We start from the raw sequence: 18,854 nt of genomic DNA on the forward strand, positions 1-18,854 counted from the left end.
CTGCCGACGGTCACGTGACGGCCTGCCTGCCCCGCCCCTTTATCCTGCCCTCCCTTCCCTCAGTCGCCCCGCCCGGGTGTCACGTGACGGCAAAGAAACCAGGCGGTCCTTCCGTCAGTCTCCCCTCCCCTGTGGGCGGAGTCAGGGGTGGTGGGCGGGGAGAGAGGCGGAGGAGCGGCGGAGAGGGGGAGGGAAGGGAAGGGAGGAGGGAGGGAGGGAGAGGGGAAGGGAGGATGGAAGGGGAGAGGGGGGAGAGAGGGGAAGAGAGGAGGGTGAGGAGAAGGGAAAGGAGAGGGGGAAGGGAGAGGAGAGAAGAGGGGGGAGCTGATGGAGGCATCCCTTTCTCCTGCTCTCCCTATCCTTTTTTGCAAGCTGATGGAGGCATCCCTTTCTCCTGCTCTCCCTATCCTTTTTTGCAAGCTGATGGAGGCATCCCTTTCTCCTGCTCTCCCTCCTATCCTTTTTTTGCAAGCAGTGAGGAAAGGGAAGAAGTGACGGGGCTCGATGGCGTCCTGTTGATTACTCATCCCAGAGAGGGAGCCCCCTTCCTTTGCTTTCTGCTGCGTAGAAGCGGCTGAAATTCTAATCAATTAAGTGTATCTTAACACTTGTGCAGGGACCTTATTCCAGGCTTCCTCAACCTCTGCCCTCCAGATGTTTTGAGACTACAATTCCCATCATCCCTGACCACTGGTCCTGCCAGCTAGAGAGAACATGGGAGTTGTAGGCCAAAAACATCTGGAGGGCCAAGTTTGAGGAAGCCTGCCTCTGTTCCACCTGGCCGCTCTTATTTCAGAACAGTGTAAACCCCTAGAATTGCTTAAAGACTGGATTATTGCCACGCACTCTATGGGGGCTTCCCTTTCACTCATTTGGGAAGCTGTATTTAGTGCAGGGACAAGACTTGTCAGCATGTAACCCCTGTGCTTGGAGATGCACTGGTTTTCAATTTGCTACTGGGCCGTATTGAAGCTGTTACCAGTATTATATAGACTACAGGTGAGCTCTTGTTGCTCTGTCCCAGCTTCTGCCAACCTAGCAGTTCGAAAGCACACCAGTGCAAGTAGATAAATAGGTACTTCTGCAGCAGGAAAGTAAATGGCATTTCCGTGCTCTCTGGCTTGCGTCACATTGTGCGCCAGAAGCAGTTTAGTCATGCTGGCCACATGACCTGGAAAGCTGTCTGCGGACAAATGCCAGCTCCCTTGGCCTGAAAGCGAGATGAGCACCACAACTCCATAGTCACCTTTGACTAGACTTAACCAACCAGGGGTCCTTTACTTTACCCTAGTATATAGAATTGTAAAGGGTCCCGAAGGGTCATTTAGTCCAACGCATGGTAATATAAAGCCCTTGACAATTTGGGACCAGTTTGCCTGAGAAACAGCTTTATTCCATATGTGTCCACTCAGCCACTTTGATCTGCAGAACTGGCACTATTACAGGGGCCACATCATACCTGCTTTCCATTTGTAAGAAATCAATCACTTAGAGTGGCAGTACCTACACATCGGAGCTTCCTTTCTATTGACATCAGGCAGACGCCTTTTTTTAATGTCTTCTAAAAACATTTTTGTTTTGTCAAGTCATTCCAGATAAATAAAACATTGATGTACGTGTTGATCTGTTTTTACTTTATTGCTGATTTTTTTTGAATGTTTCAAATAGTTGCTGTTATTGTTATTTTTATTGCTTCAATCTCTTTGTAAACCGCGTTGAGGTTCTTAATTTCTTTTTAAAATTACAATGGTGTATGCTTATTATGAAATAATAAATAATAGGAGTGGGGATAAGTCTGTTTAGGATGGCAATGTGATAAGTCTTACACATAGTTATGTGTTGTCACTCCCTCCCTCCAACTTCTCTCTGAAAGGCAATGAGACCCATTGTGAACTGTTATAACAGGAGTTGGGAGGTTCTACGACAAATAATCCATTTCCCTGAAATATTTTTCCTTTGCAAAAAAAAAAAAAAAAAAAAAAAAGGCTGTGTGATTTTCTGCTGCTTTATGGATAGAGGGAGATGAACTTCTCTGAATTTTTCAGGAGGTAATCGTCATTATTCACTGGGAAGTATTGCCAGCAGGAAGCTGTGGAGAGACTTTTGTTAATATATATATATATATATATATATATATATATATATATATATATATCAGGAAAACCATGGCCATCTAATGAGGTTAAGTGCATATTTTTATTTATTTATGACCATACCCATACAGTGGTACCTCAGGTTACATACACTTCAAGTTACATATGCTTCAGGTTACACACTCTGCTAACCCAGAAATAGTGCTTCAGTTTAAGAAATTTGCTTCAGGATGAGAACAGAAATCGTGCTCCAGCTGAGCAGCGGCAGCAGGAGGCCCCATTAGCTAAAGTGGTGCTGCAGGTTAAGAACAGTTTCAGGTTAAGTACGGACCTCCGGAACAAATTAAGTACTTAACCCGAGGTACCACTGTACTGCTTTGTATATAAAATATCTCCAAGCAAGGTAAAGGTAAAGGTAAAGGTACCCCTGCCCGTACGGGCCAGTCGTGTCTGACTCTGGGGTTGTGCGCCCATCTCACTTAAGAGGCCGGGGGCCAGCGCTGTCTGAAGACACTTCCAGGTCACGTGGCCAGCGTGACAAGCTGCATCTGGCGAGCCAGCGCAGCACACGGAAATGCTGTTTACCTTCCCGCTATAAAGTGGTCCCTATTTATCTACTTGCACTTAAGAGTGCTTTTGAACGGCTAGGTTGGCAGGCGCTGGGACCGAACGACGGGAGCGCACCCCGCCGTGGGGATTTGAACCGCCGACCTGACAATCGGCAAGTCCTAGGCCCTGAGGTTTTACCCACAGCGCCACCCACGTCCCAATCCAAGCAGTGTACAGCAAACTAAAAACACAAAGATACAATAAAATCATCAATACAGCGTTAATGATGCTGTACTTCTCGTTCCAATACACTACCCCAGTCCATGTTTCTCAGCTTCCTAGCTCTTGCGAGGAGTTCACCCTGGCTTTCGAACAAAACCCAAGCAAACTCCCAGGTCTCCCCAGAATCTCCCACAAGAAAGAACCAAAGATTTCACCCATGCTTCCTGCAACACCATTCTGACAAAACAGGAGAGCTATATATTTTCAGAAACTGCTATTGAGGGCCAAGGCTAAACAATGCACAGGATTCTGATAGACAGCAGGGTGCTAATTAACAAACTTTAGTGCAGGACACGTGTGACACTTTCAGGTCTGGCGAAGTGTTTCTTTTCTTTCTAAAATCTCATCTTTCCGATCTTGCTCATTTCAGAGGACGTATACCAGGCCTCAGGCTGGTCCCAGTGGAGGTGCGAAGGGCTATAGTAATTTCTTAATCAATTATAGCACATGCTTTATGAGAGAGGGGTGAGGTGTTAGAAGATTTTTTTTTTTTTGACAGTACGTCAATGAATCACACATTTGTTTTCGCTACTTTCTTGCTTGTTAAAATGCTGGATTAAATTACTGCAGATCGTAAAAATAGTCTGTCTAGGTAAAGATTTACAGGTTCTGCGGTGGTCTCAAAATTTGTGCCGTCACAGTTTCTTGCATTTTAACATTTCACATCAGATTCTATATAGCTCGTTTCTTTCAACTGAAGGGATGGCAAAGCCATTTACTGTGAAGAGAGGAAGGGCAGTCCAGTTGGTAAACCAGACAGTAAAAAACCTGAATCCCTTTTAATTCTTCCCACCCGCAAAGCAGCTTTAAAGGTGCCCAGCACAAACATCCCTGAACCTGTTTATCTGCAATTTGATCGGCTTCTTATCCAAGGTCACCACCCTCCTGTCTGCAGTATTCAGACCACTGCCTACAAAACCCTGAGCCATGACCTCTTCCCTTGACTGTGATTAGAAGTCCAGGAAAGATTGGGATCAGTGAGGCAGGACCAGAAAGGAAACCGATTCTGAGCTTATGCTTCCTGCTAGGATGCGAAGGCAGATAAGACTCTGGACTCAGCTACGTTAGTCAAAAAACAACGTTTTGAATTTGTTATAAACATGCAACACCAGATGGCGCGAGAGAGCAAAGAAATGTTCTAAGCTATTTTTACATATCGTTTGCCTGGCGCCTTCATTATACACTTTTAGGCACCAGGCAAAAACGTTCCTTTTTAACCAGGCCTTTGGTTGATTTGATTGACAAAATGCCCTTTTAAACTGTGCCCTTTTAAACTGTGGTGGATTTTTTTTGGGGGGGAGGGGGTTACTGGGTTATTGTTTGTATTTTGATTATGTATTTTGTGGTTTTATATTCTGATTTTATTCTGCGAACCGCCCTGAGACCTGCGGTAATAGGGCGGTATATAAATTCAAATAATAATAACAATAATAGTTGTCAGGGGTTCAGGGAGAGAGGCGCAGATGAGGGAGGAGACAGAGAGCGAGGGGGAAGGATTCCAGGGTGACGAGGAAGAGGACGACAATGACCCAAGATTGTCCATGAGTCCATCCAGTGAATCGGAGGACTCCCAAAAGGGAGCCCCTCTGGTCAAGCCAAGGGGAGCTAGAGGGGGAAGCAGTCAGGAGCAGGGAAACGAAGGGGGAACCCCCAGTGGGAGTTGGAGATCGGGACCGGCTGCTCCGCCGGAACGGAGTGAAGGGGGTGGAGTGACCAGTGTGTCAGAAGGAGCAGAAGAGGAAGCAGAGAGGGGAAGGAGATCAGGGCAAGACGTCCTGCCGGAAGGGGAGGAAAGTAGTATCGAGGGCAGTGTAACTGTCGAAGGGAAGGTCAGGAGCAACGTACGCGCGCCAAGTTCAAAATGGGAGGCGCGCGGAAGTGAAGAGAGTCCTGGGGAGGAGCCTGGTCCCAAAGCCCGAAGGAGGGGGGAGGAGGCGCCAGAGGATTCAGCCTCTGGGGAGTCCCGAAGGGAGAGAACACAGGGGGGCAGAAAGACCCTGCGGAAAAGGAAAGAGAGGAAGAGGTGGACCAGTACAAGCCTCTTAAACTGGTGTAGAGGCGGGACTGACTCAGAGGGGACTTCAGCGGTCTAAGCGTAACAGACGTAGAGCCACGGAGCTCGGATGTGAAGCTAAGAATGTTCTTCAATTAAAGCTTTTGTACATAAGCTGGAGTGGACTTTGGTCTCTTGTGAGCTGGGACCACGGGTGACTCTGACAATAGTAATACTTGGGATAACTGTACTACTAATTCAGTAAATAATGATGATGATGATGGGGACTGTAGTTCAAAAACAGCTGGAGACCCAAGTTTAGGAAACACTGGCCTCCACTGAGTGGCAGCAGGTAGGGTTTTCCACTATCACCATGTGGAGATTACAGGGATTGAAGATGGGAATCTTTTGCTTGCAGACCTCAGGCTCCTTAGTGCACTGCAGTCCAATTAATTAAAATGTCATTTATTAGCCACTAAGGCCAATCCTTTTTGTGGGAAATGTTTAGGGGGTAAAACCTCAGAAAGTGAGGGGTAGGTATATCTCATAGTATTGCTATGTCTTTTTTATATCTTGAAACCACTGCGGCTTGGCTCAGGCTGAAACTGCCTCAAAATTGGAATATGTGTGTGTCCTTGACTTTTTTTAATGGAACAGGATCTGCTCCTTTAACAACTGTGTATCAGCGGGAAATCAAACAGCCAAGCTTTTTGCTGCATTGTGATGCAATGAAAGGAAATCTGGACTTGCTCATAAAAAGGGGGCTGTGTGGCGGTTTTGGAAGTTTCAGGGGGAGAAGATGGCAGCATCTTTGTTCCACTGCCCCGTCAGGGAAGGTTTATTTGCAAGAAGTCGCCCAACCAGAATTAGAATTCCGTGCTTGAAGAGAAAAGAGTGGTAATGATTGGAGATCAATGCGCCATTGACCACATATCCTCCCACCTTCCAAAACTTGGCTCAAAGCAAGTGCTTCCATGCCATTATCCACCCCACCCTGGCACCAGCTTTGAGAGGTGAGGGAAGGAGGGAGAAAAGCAGGTGAGAAAAGAAGGGGTTCCATCCAGTGTTTTTTTCTGGGGGTACACAGGGTACTCATACCCCTAAACATTTTATGAATCTAACAGGAGAAAAAACTAAAAAAAATAATTTCTTCTCTAGCACAGTGAATAATCAGTTCTGTTGAATAGCATGGTGAATCGTCAGTTCAGTTGCTACCACTGATGGTGGCCTTATTTCCTTTCCCCGGTGTTTCCTCAGATGGAAGCGAGCGTTTAATGTGTGAAGCAGTGTGGAATGTGGATGTGTGGTGTTTTACTGATGAAAGTTTGGCCTCATTGAGGGGCAGTATTTCAATACAGTGGTACCTCGGGTTACAGACGCTTCAGGTTACAGACTCTGCTAACCCAGAAATAGTACCTCAGGTTAAGAACTTTGCTTCAGGATGAGAACAGAAATCGTGCGGCGGCAGCGTGGCGGCAGCGGGAGGCCCCATTAGCTAAAGTGGTACCTCAGGTTAAGAACAGTTTCAGGTTAAAAACGGACCTCAGGAACAAATTAAGTTCTTAACCTGAGGTACCTCAGGTTAAGAACAGTTTCAGGTTAAGAACGGCTCTCCAGAATGAATTAAGTTCTTAGCGCAAGGTACCACTGTATGAGTAATGCATGTTCTTTGTACTTTTGTCCATTTCCTGTATTTATTTCCCCCAATTTGAACTATTAAATGGTGGTTTACTTGAGTCAAAATGAGAGTACCCTAAACATGAGCCTGGCTTCGGCTGGGGAGGGCGGGATACAAATAAAAAATTATTATTATTATTTATTTAAGAGGGAAAAGCACTGGTTCCATCTATCACTGGTTCCAGCACTACCCACCAATTTGGTTCTCCTGTGAATCAGCCCTTCACAAAAATATGGTTCCACCCGTGGGTTGAAGAAGAGAAATACGCAGGAGGAATTCTCTTTCCATTACCATACCTTCAAAACTGGTCTCCTTCCAGTACCTCTAAAATTTGTTACCACATTACTAATTGGAAGCTGCTCTAACCCAACACATTAGATTTTTTTTTTTTAAATGTAAACAAGTCCCTTCCCCAGTCAAGGCTAGTCCTTTCATGAAGCAGGTGAAGTGGCTCACTTCAGATATCATCGTAGGCGGGGAAGAGATGGATCAATGTCCAAATGGTGCAAAAAGTCTTTAAAGCAAGCAAGGGAAAAACCCAAACAAAAATAAAATACATTTTCATAAAGTCCTGGATGCATGAGAGGAGGTACAAATTGTGCTTTGTTTTAGCCCTGTGGGCTGGTACTTCCTCTAGATGTTCCAGCTACAGGAATCTTCTGCTAGTAGGATCAATTTCTATCTTGGAATAACATCAAAATATCAATAAGCAAGTGCAGCCAAAAATGTTATTTTTTTTTTTTTTAAAAAATGGTATTTATTGATCCAATTTTTTTCTTTACATAACAAAAGAATCAGAATAACCAGTGTGAAAAACAGGAAAGAAGATTTATTGCGCAACCTGAGACTGTTGGCATCAACTCTATAAAAGAGCTCTAAAATCCAAATTTTATCAACATTTGCTGTATTCTAATAGCAATAATATCCATGTCAAGCTTTCACAGCAGCTTTTGTTAATGTGAATAAAATATTTGCTTCAACTTTGTAAACTCCCTGCAGTTGTAAGTTTGGTCCCTGTTCTGTCAGATGCTTTGAATGTAATAGGTTTATTTGACTTTAGATAATGATAACAAAAAGAGCCATTTCAGACACCTCTGCTTCCTTTGTTCCAGCCTGTTATTCCAATACTCTCCTTTCCCTTTCCACTCTTCTCATACCATCATTCAGTCAGGCTTCCTTCTTCAGTATTTTCTTCCCCAAGAACCCCACATGTTTCCTCCCTGCTAAAATGTCTGCTTTGCGCTTTTAGGAATTGTACACCTTGTTTCACACTTTAACAGCCACTTTCTTCCAAAAAGGTTGTGTGGAGTGGAGGTGGCTTCTAGAGAGATACATGGTCTTAGCTATACAGCTGCAAATAAAACGTTTTTAGTGTGTTTTAAGTGCTAAGGACGTGGGTGGCGCTGTGGTCTAAACCACAGAGCCTAGGGCTTGCTGATCAGAAGGTTGGCAGTTCGAATCCCTGTGATGGGGTGAGCTCCCATTGCTCCGTCCCAGCTCCTGCCAACCTAGCAGTTCGAAAGCATGTCAAAGTGCAAGTAGATAAATAGGTACCGCTCCGGCAGGAAGGTAAATGGCGTTTCCGTGCGCTGCTCTGGTTTGTCAGAAGCGGCTTAGTCATGCCGGCCACGTGACCTGGAAGCTGTACGCCGGCTCCCTCGGCCAATAAAGCGAGATGAGCGTGCAACCCCAGAGTCATCTGTGACTGGACCTTTACCTTTTTAAGTGCAATACAGTGGTACCTCGGGTTACATACGCTTCAGGTTACATATGCTTCAGGTTACAGACTCTGCTAACCCAGAAATATTGCTTCAGGTTAAGAACTTTGCTTCAGGATGAGAACAGAAATCGTGCTCCAGCGGTGCAGTAGCAGCGGGAGGCCCCATTAGCTTCAGGTTAAGAACAGTTTCAGGTTAAGTACGGACCTCTGGAACGAATTAAGTACTTAACCCGAGGTACCACTCTATACAATGTGACACTAGATGGCAATGGTGAGCCTTATGGAAAATTCAAGGCATTTTTTCAAATGCTTAAAAAAAAGCACGTTCAGCACATTTTTTAAATTTGTGTGTAGTTTCCACTCAAGTGTCTTTCAATCAGTACACAAGCCAGTTTCCAGTAGTAGTAGCCAATTAAATCTATTTTCTGCTAAAAACACAGCAGGTTTTCCTCTGAGTTCTGTCTAGGGCTGTGTACACACTAACCCAATGGAGCAAAAAAATGTAGTTTTTCTCAACCTGGAATCATTCGTGTTCACCCACAACATGCTGCTTTCAAATTAGATTTATTCTAGATCCTGCCACCTAAAAAGATGGGTGTGGCTACTTGATACTGTTTGAAAACCCCTCCCTGTGATTAAATTATCTACCCATTTTCCTCCATGCACATATATCCCTGCACACATGAATGAAGAAGGAAGTGGTAATTGCGATCTTGGTAAATGCACACCCACAATGCCATTAGAATACAAACCCTCTTTCCCAGGACTTCCTGCATCTGTTTTAATCTGCTTTCAAATGTAATCAGTCTGTAATGAGCTTTTCTTTTTTTGGAAGGAAACCAGTTTTTCAAGAAGCACTTTTCAGGGCCAAAAAATGTGGTAGATCTGGATGATGGGTAGGAAAACTAAGGCCCAGGGGTCGGATCCGGCCCAATCGCCTTCTAAATCTGGCCCACGGACGGTCTGGGAATCAGCGTGTTTTTAGATGAGTAGTATGTGCCCTTTAATTTAAAATGCATCTCTGGGTTATTAGTGAGGCCTGCCTGGTGTTTTTACATGAGTAGAATGTGTGCTTTTGTTTAAAATGCATCTTTGGGTTATTTGTGGGGCATAGGAATTCGTTCTCCCCCCAAAAAAAACATATAGTCCGCCCCCCCACAAGGTCTGAGGGACAGTGGACATTTTTCCCTGCTGAAAAAGCTTGCAGACCCCTGATCTAGATTGTGTGTAGACTACATAGGGAAAAGCAAATATTCAGTCTTCATTGATTATAGTATAAAAAATGTGTACACAGCCTAGGGGAATGGACCATATGTGTAAGAGTGCTCTTACGGCGAACTCATCATTATGGATGTCACTCAGTAGACATGGTAGCACATTCTCTGTGTAGAATATATATCCCTCCATTTCACTCTCCTTTTAAAATTCAAATATAAAAACCCCACAAATAACCCCATAACATCATTATTTCAATCTTAAATTCACTTCACCACATTTTCACATCAGTTCACTGTTGTTGTTTTTAAAGTCATCATGAAAATTCACCAGCATTTTAGTGCAAATTTATCATAATACGGATATTTTTGTATCTGCAACATTTTTCTTTTTTACTACCGTGCGATAAATTTTATGAAAGAAATAATTTTGCCTAATATGAACATTTTTACAAAGAAATTTGCCATAATTACACACACACACACACACACACACACACACATTTCCACACTTTATCCTAGAATATGAATCTTACCTTGGTATTTGAATTTTGATACACATTATTTGACCAAAGAATTGCATTGCAAAATTCAGAGACGTATGAATTTTGGAGCATGCCTGTGTTTCACTTTGCACATTGTTTTGGAAAATGTGGATTTGGTAGGTTTACCTTTAAATGAGCACTGAGCTGAAAATCTCCCCCATTTCCCAGTGACAACTTATAGAGTTCTGTTGAACTTTTCAGGGAGTAAACCCAGACTGAAAGCAATGGAAGAATTAAGGAGCCAATTTATGGATTGGTTACAGTATCACCAACTACATATGTTTAAACTAGATAAGAAAAATGGGTTTTCAGACCAAAGCTCACAATTTGAAAGAGAGTTATTACAGAATAAGGGGAAAAAACACATTGTCTAAAATGTATAAATTACAGTGGTACCTCGGGTTACAGATGCTTCAGGTTACAGACTCCGCTAACCCAGAAATAGTACCTCGGGTTAAGAACTTTGCTTCAGGATGAGAACAGAAATTGCGCGGCGGCAGCGTGGCGGCAGCGGGAGGCCCCATTAGCTAAAGTGGTACCTCAGGTTAAGAACAGTTTCAGGTTAAAAACGGACCTCAGGAACAAATTAAGTTCTTAACCTGAGGTACCACTGTACTTACATCCAGCCCAGTGCATTGGCTGCCAGTTCTCCCCTCAGTCTCAGTGTTGTAGTATTCAGTAGTTTGACAATGACCATGCACCCCAACATTCAAGGGAAAATGGCTTGGGAACCTTTTTCATGGAAAGGATCTGCACAAATATTCTGTAGGGGTGGATGGGAGTATGTGTCACTTTCATATCTGTGTTCTCCTGTGCTTATATTTCCTGTCTGGTTTTGCCCTAAAGCAGATGGACCTTCATCATTCTTAATCAGCAAGGCTCCTTAGGAGTGTTCATCTACATCTTACAGAAAAAGCTAGGGGGGATTATTAGAAGCAGCCGCCTCGCTTTACTCCCCTCCAGGCTCTCAACAGCACCCTTCACGTATTTGATTACATGTTAGCAATTAGTGGGGATGGAGTTATTTTTCAGCTTGCCTGTCTGAGGGAGGATGACTGCATCGTTACAGCTCCTTTTTTATTTTTGTTTTTAATGATGCTCAGGAGCTTGCAGGATTTAACACCTCACCCTTTGGGAATTGAAAAAGTCAAAATATTTCATCGTATTGTAGCTAAATATTTCTGGCTGCATCTCTCAACGACCTTTAAAGAACAAGAAGAACAGGCATCAGCAACTTGGCACATCCCAGATGTTTCAGACTACAGATCCCAGAAGTTCACACCAGCAGAGCTGACTTGGGCTGATGGGAGTTACATCCCAAGGGCACCAGGTTGGGGGAAGCTGAAATAGGGAAACACTGGACAACCTCCAAGAGACATTTTCTGCTTCAAGATCCGTCCGACAGTGGCCACCAGAATGTATTTTACATCAGACAGAAGTAAGCAGGAACCTTTTCACACATTATTGTGGGCTTTGAACAAATCCCAATAGGGAATATTTTTATGAGAGGTTAGTTTATAGACTTCTGAAGGAGTGCCAACACCATGACTAAAATCTAAAAAAATGTAGTATAAACACTGACAACTGGGAAACACTAGCCTGTGAGCCCTCCAATTGGAGAACAGCCTTTACCAAAGGTGTCATGGGCTTTGAAGACACTCAAACTCAGGACGCAAGGGAAACGTGCTAAGAGGGAGGCACGCTTGGCAAACCCTCACTGTGATCAACTCTCGCCTGGAATCCTATGTCCCCACTGTGGAAGGATGTGTGGATCCAGAATTGGTCTCCACAGTCACTTACGGACTCACTGTTAAGACTGTGTTTATGGAAGACAGTCTTACTTGGCTACGAGTGATTGACAAAGAAGAAGATAATGAAACAGATAAATAAATCTTTCTGGGGTCCACTCCAGATTCAAACTACAGCCTCTAAATGGTACCATTACAATCCCTTATGCAGTACATAGACCTCTTATTCAGTTTTAGGAATTTCCCCTAATTAGTCTTTATAAAATCCATAGAAATAAGTCTATGCTAGTCTGAAAGCAGATAAGAACTTGATCTTTCTGACCTAAAGTACCTGGAGTCACGGCAGAGTGAAATAAATTGCCAGGTCATTGCCTCCTGCCTGTTTCGGTCTCCCTTCATATGCAATAAATGATGTGATTATAGTAAAGCAGTTAGAATTTCGGGAGTTGCTGTTGGCAAGCAGGATCTCTGCCCCAGCCCACACACCCCTTTCTCTTCCGAGCATGAGTGCAATGGCTTTGAGCCAGGTAAGACATTCTCTCGTTTTCTATGCACTGGGAACAGAATAAGCCTGGTTGAAAGTAGCCATGTCTGGAATGTATCTTGTCACAGCACAGTAATTATGTGAGAGGTAGCAGCAGCTAGTTGCACCATTTAATTTGCACGAGGACCTCATGTTGCCATCTTTTCTGGACAGAAAAAGCAGGCACGAGAACAAACAAGCAACGCTGAATGCTGACTGGCAAGCATTGCTCCTGGGCAACCTCCATTTTCTTCAAGAGGGCTTGCATGAGATCCCAGGTCCCACTGAAAACATAGGAGACTACATAGACTTGTCATGGACAAATTTATTTCGAATTCATTTTTTAAAATACCATATTAGGTTAAGGTCTGGTTAACTACAATAACAACCCCGTTTTTTGTGATGTACACAATATCTGTTGTTGTTGCTGTTGCTGTTCTACATGGGCACTATTTCTTGTTATCTTACTCTGTGCACTTGTAATTTTGTACTTTTTATTTTTCAATAAAGAATATAAATAAAATAAATGGATATTGAGCACCAACAATCTCTTGGTATTCACATCCTTTATTTGCTTCTGATTTTACAGTGGGGTGATGACCGGGAGTTGGTTCCTTATTTGTTCTTGGGGAAGTTCCATGAAGTTCCACTAGAAGCAGAGGAGATGGTTTTCCCCAGTTTCTCCCTGCAATGCCCTTTCTATAGATGCTTTGGAGAGGTGAGGAGGCAGCTGGAGATGGGAGTGGAACTCAGTGGAACTCCTCATTATTATCCAAAGTTACCCTTTTCATTACCTCTTACCATATCATGATTTTTCTTTTATGGCTGGAACAAATGGAAGACCAATTTTATATTTTCTCACCTGTTACTGAACTTCTCTCATGAGAAAGGACTCATCCTGGCTTACTGCTGGACTACCCTGAACAGATAACCACACCCCAAATTTTGTAGCAATGCAACATAAAAGAAAGAGGGGTTCCTTACACTGAGGGAAGATGGGGAGGATATCTACTGGTGTTTTTATTTAAGTTTATTTCTAGATGTGTGTCATAATAAATCCATGTGCTTATTTCATTGTCAGATATAAGGAGGCAGTCACTGTCTTGTCTTAATTTTGATAATAGCGGTGACATCTTATACATATCTGCTCAACTCAGACCCACACAACACATTTAAAGCACTCTTATGCCTCTTTAACATACATAACTTACCCCAAAGAATCCCGGGAACTGTAGTTAACAAACTACAGTTGTTAAAGTGGTATAATCGTGCTTTAAGTGTTTGGTGTGGCTATAAACCTCATTAAGTTCGAAGAATCATAGAATCAGTTGTAGAGGTGGAAGGGACCAGGGGGCTTATTCCCAGGAAGTGAGTATAGGACTGTGGTTGAACTAGAACCTAACTAGTGCCGCTCTGATGAAATGGCTGATTGATTCACTGAGCAAGTGAGTTCAAGTGAAGAAAACCCAAGCAATTGAGCTCTTCAGACCAGGGCTAGTTATATGGCTAGATTCCGTGCAACATTGTGGAGGCTTGTCTCATCTCATTGTGTGAGCGTGACATCACAAATGCAACATGCATGATGTCACGCACATCAGGAGCAGGCCTGCCACCATCATAGGTAGACACCTCTAAAGGTAGACTAACTCTATATGTAGAATAACCATCATAGGTAGGCCCAACAACATCCTTGGCCACTGCAGGGAGGCCCAGGCCCTCAAGACTGAGGGGGCTTAGCCCTGTTCCCAAACATTTGGGGGGTGGCCAGCCCCATAGAGAGTGTGCCCGTGGTTCCATCAGTGCAAGGATTTCCATTTGTGCAACAGAACTTCCTCTACTCTCCCCATGTGTCCACCTCACTGTTGAGAGAAAATCTAGAAAAGAATTTAGGGGAGAGGCAGTGTGGGGAGAGGAGAGGGCATAGGCGCCGACTCCATGGGGCCTGAGGGGGCCCGAGCCCCCTCAAAAATTCGTTTGGGGGGGCTCTGCCCCCCCAATAATTTAAGAAAATTATTAGTTATATTATGCTTTGTAAAATCACAAAATTATGTTGGTATTTTTTATTTTCCTTGTTTGACGATAGTTACCTTTTAAAATACATTCAGTAATGAGTTAAAACAAAGCCACTCCCGATCTAGAGAGGGGGTGGGGTTGCGGGCTCTCGACCCATCAACAATCTTGCGGGGCTGGCGTCAGCCCCGCGAGAAGCGGGGATTCCCCCTAGCTCATTAATATTCACTGCCCACGGCGGCAGCCAATCGGCTGCCGCAAAGGGCGGGCCCTCAGAGGTTCACTTAAGGTCGGGGCAGCCCGGGGCTCGCCCCTTTCGTTCCCCCAGCAGCAGCGGTTTGGAGGTCTTGGGCCCCCCCAATATTTTTTATAAGTCGGTATGGGCCCCCGCCCCCCAAATATTTTTTATAAGTCGGCGCCCCTGCGAGAGGGAGGTGACATTCTTCTGCACAGCCAGAAATACTTGCGTTAACTGAACTACTTCCTTGGAAAGCAGCTCAGGACTGCAGCACGATTACTATTTTAGTCACTAGGGTCACAAGTAGGCGTTAGTTGACACAAATGCGAGTCTAAGTATACCTTAAAGTGCAAGTCCTGCACACTCCTGAAGCCCTCACATGGAATGCGCAGGGAAGAATGAGCCAATTCCGTGACAATTGTTTGAGGAGATTCCACTAAGGGCATGGCACAGGATGCAATAGTAGGAACTTCACCATTCTGATACTTATCCTTTTAAATAATAATAATAAGCATCATCGTCAGCTACAGCTGACTATTAGCATTTCTTCAGTTATTATATTCAGGAGGAAACCCCCTCCTCACCAAAAAGGCTATCCACAGTAGCACCATCTGGTGAATTCTGAAAATGGTATCTGTATTTATTGAATTTTCTCTTCCCTGTCAAGGAGAAGCTGACACCATTATCGCCCCTTTTCCATGCAGGTAGATGGTGCTGATACAATTAAAACCCTTTATGAAAGAATCCACACGATGGATGTTATGAGAAGTCCTGGCAGAAAGCTTCTGCCTGCCTGCCTGCCTGTGGTGAATAGCTTCAAGTTAGAATTCAATGCTTCAAAGTCTGTGACAACCCAGAAATGGCTCATTACTGAGGGGCTGATTCTGATGCTGAGCTGTTCCTTGTTCTGACAACAGGGGATAAACTCAGCAGTATCTTAATAAGCTCTGCTGCATACCTGATGGCCACCTATGGTGAGGAACGCCGTGTGGGCAGCCTTCTTGCTGAAGGCTGAAGGCATGAAAAGGCACTTATTTGAGTTACATTTCGCCTTGCCAAAGCAACAGCAGGTGATGTGAACGAAGAAAGGAAGAATAATAGGGTGTCTAACAAGACCACCTTTATTTCTCAAAATGCAGATTAAAACCTATGCAACACCAATCAATGTGGTTGCTGAAGTGAAGGATTTGCCGTACAGAACAAAACTCCCTTCAGAAATGGCACGATATGATGGCAACCGGGGGCAAAAAGCTATGAAACCTGCATGAGGCAACTGAGGCTTGCTTTTGTCGAAGTTAAAATTCTTCTAGGTCACCACCTGGGCGTGATGTTAATTCAAGAACGCCCTCCCCCCCCCAATCTCTGGCTAAAGAATTTGGGTATGAGATTGGCCTGAACTTTGAATGTTAGAATGGTTGGCTCATTTAAGAATCTCTCTGCTTTGAACATATGTTGATAGGTCAATTGGTTAGAGTGTGGTGCTGACGACACCAAGGTTGCAGGTTCGATCCCCATATTGGATAGTTGCATTATTCCTGCATTCCAGGGGTTGAATTAGAAGATGCTCAGGCTTCCTTTCAACTCTGTGATTCTATGACTTATCATCTGCCAGCCCTTAAAGGACTTTGGGCCAGACCAAGCTAACATTTTGCTAGATCCAGGGTAATATAAAGGTACCAAAATTCACCCTATCCCAGTATTTGACCCAGCCTAGAAAGCATCCTAGAGGGACGCGGGTGGCGCTGTGGGTTAAACCACAGAGCCTAGGACTTGTCGATCAGAAGGTCGGTGGTTCGAATCCCCGTGACAGGGTGAGCTCCCGCTGCTCGGTCCCTGCTCCTGCCAACCTAGTAGTTCGAATGCATGTCAAAGTGCAAGTAGATAAATAGGTACCGCTCCGGCAGGAAGGTAAACAGCGTTTCTGTGTGCTGCTCTGGTTCGCCAGAAGTGGCTTAATCATGCTGGCCACATGACCCGGAAGCTGTACGCTGGCTCCCTCGGCCAATAAAGCAAGATGAGCGCCGCAACCCCAGAGTTGGCCACGATTGGACCTAATGGTCAGGGGTCCTTTACCTTTTAGAGAGCATCCTAACCAGCCCAAATTCAAAGGAATGGCCATGAGTCAGGATGGCTGTACTGTATTCTACTCTCAGGATCAGAGGCAGCTACCTCTGAATGTCAGTCTCTGGGATCAGGATATTTTGGTCCCGGAGTCGAACTATAAAATGGCGACACCCCTGGCCAGGGAAGAAGGGATTAGTGATCTACATAGGAAACAAGGGTGGGGTGGGGGAGACCAGCAATGCCTCTTATTTGTCAAGAGCAGGCACCCCAAAACTCGGCCTTCCAGATGTTTTGAGACTACAACTCCCATCATCCCTAGCTAACAGGACCAGTGGTCAGGGATGATAGGAATTGTAGTCCCAAAACATCTGAAGGGCCGAGTTTGGGGATGCCTGGCCAAGAGGCTGCTGTAGAGGAGGCATTGGTGGCAATTAAAATGGCATTTTCTCTATTTAAATTACAAAGGAAGAAGTTGTTTGGGATTTTAAAATTTTGAGCGTGTTTGACACCGTAATGAAATTTCGGCACAGTATGAAGAGAGGAGAATGGGGATAAACTTGATGATTTCTCTTGGTTCTTCAACGATTAGCACTCGTCTATTTATTTATTTATAGTTATCTTTCCGGCTGTTCTGAGCAACCATAACTCGGATGACTTGTCTTCTCCTCCCTGGGTGAAAAATGAAGTTTGAAAGACCGTTCATTACCTTCTTGGTATGTGTTGACTCTGCTGATTCTTCATCTGCCAAAGTGGATACCCTGGCTTCTGTCTCATCCACAGACTTCTGGTAAGAAAAGTAATTGATCAAATTAGCTCGTCTATAATCCCACACAGACTGCTTGCCACCACAGCTTGTTAACTTTCTACACAGTTTATTTAGCTTTCAGAATGACATCATGAAAATCACCTCCAATACATCAAATGGATATGAAAAGAAACCCAGATTCAATCTGCCTCAAAGCTATGCTATTTTAAAGATTAAAATTTAGGCTTTCCATTCATAGTTAGTGAGCTTAGCGCACATTTTCTACTCTGCTTTTTGTTTGCTAGTAATACTTTATTCCCTACAGTTTTGAAAAACACAACCTTTCAAATTCAACCTCCCAAACGCAAACCAAAGGTGGTAGTCTAGACAACATTAAGTGTTTAACCAACCCTTTTATAGCTTAACATCGATCTTTTTTGTTTGGAGGAAGCTGGGTCTTAATTATTTGGGGTGACTCTGGTGTGTTTCCATTTAATGGTGACAGAGAATTTCACCATTAAATGTACCTCTTCTGGTTTCATGTGAAGCAGGAAGTCAGGTGACATCTTCCCAGGGGCCAAATATGCATCCTTCCATTGTAGGGAAAAATTTTTGTTTGAAATTGTTTGCCTTTCCTTGCAAGAAGCAAAGCAAGGGAATGTATGCCTTACTCACACATTCTGTATCATTATTTTGGGTACATTTCAAAGCTCCTCTAAAACTTCTGTAACAGGAACATTTACCTGTTTATTAACAATATGCATTTTGTGGGCCAACAGATCTCAACTCCCCCCCCCCCCAAGTTGCTGCTTTGGGTCTAAAACTGCAAATTACTGTTTTCATTGGAACTATAATTACTGTGCTCTTGTCCTGACCTTTTTATCTTTGGTTTAACAGTTGTTTCTGTTAAGTGTCAGAAAGAACATCACTGTTGAAAAGCACCACAGGTTTATCAGCTATAAAAATAGCTAATCACCATAGTCAAGTAGAAATCCCCAAAGTTAAAAGCTCTCAGCCCAAAAGTGATTTGTTTTTATTATTTTAAAAGGGGGGAATGAGAAGCCTTAATCACCTGCATTTTATGGATATGTTCATGCCGACTGATATGATCACACCAATCGATCTTGTGCTGTGGCTCAACTATGAAATGGTGCCATAGGATCACAACCACCACCACCACCACAACAACAACATATGCTCTGTTCTGCTCTGAGTTTCAGCCAAATTAGCTTCCTGTATAGATGGCATTATATAGTTCAGCGCTGTCTAAAGACCTTCCTCTTTCAACAAGTTTTTTATTTTAAAAAATTATTTGGTTTTACATATTTGAATTTATAATCATACCACAACACATCCAAAGTTATAAGATTCCCATGAATCTCTGGACTTCCCACTTTCCCCTCTGTGGGTTCTGTTGTTAAACCTTTTCTACTGCATCTTTTTTTAATAATT

The 18,854-nt window shown here is 43.8% G+C and overlaps 1 long non-coding RNA gene across 3 annotated transcripts in view; it reads left to right on the top strand.

The window, feature by feature from the left end:
* The first annotated feature begins 13,922 nt into the window (after window positions 1-13,922).
* The window catches only part of LOC309352226, a 36,436-nt gene continuing 31,504 nt past the window's right edge, over window positions 13,923-18,854 (top strand). Inside the window, exons 1-4 of one of the 3 annotated variants that reach the window (XR_014161161.1) lie at window positions 13,923-13,982; window positions 15,733-15,972; window positions 17,272-17,444; window positions 17,529-17,612. This is a non-coding gene — a long non-coding RNA (uncharacterized lncRNA). Of the gene's footprint in view, window positions 14,018-15,732; window positions 15,973-17,271; window positions 17,445-17,528; window positions 17,613-18,854 lie in introns of those variants that run through there. The other 2 variants (XR_014161160.1, XR_014161162.1) reach the window with 2 other exon arrangements.

The sequence above is a fragment of the Podarcis erhardii genome (assembly GCF_964252035.2).
Source record: "Podarcis erhardii genome assembly, chromosome: 11".
Classification (NCBI taxonomy): domain Eukaryota; kingdom Metazoa; phylum Chordata; class Lepidosauria; order Squamata; family Lacertidae; genus Podarcis; species Podarcis erhardii.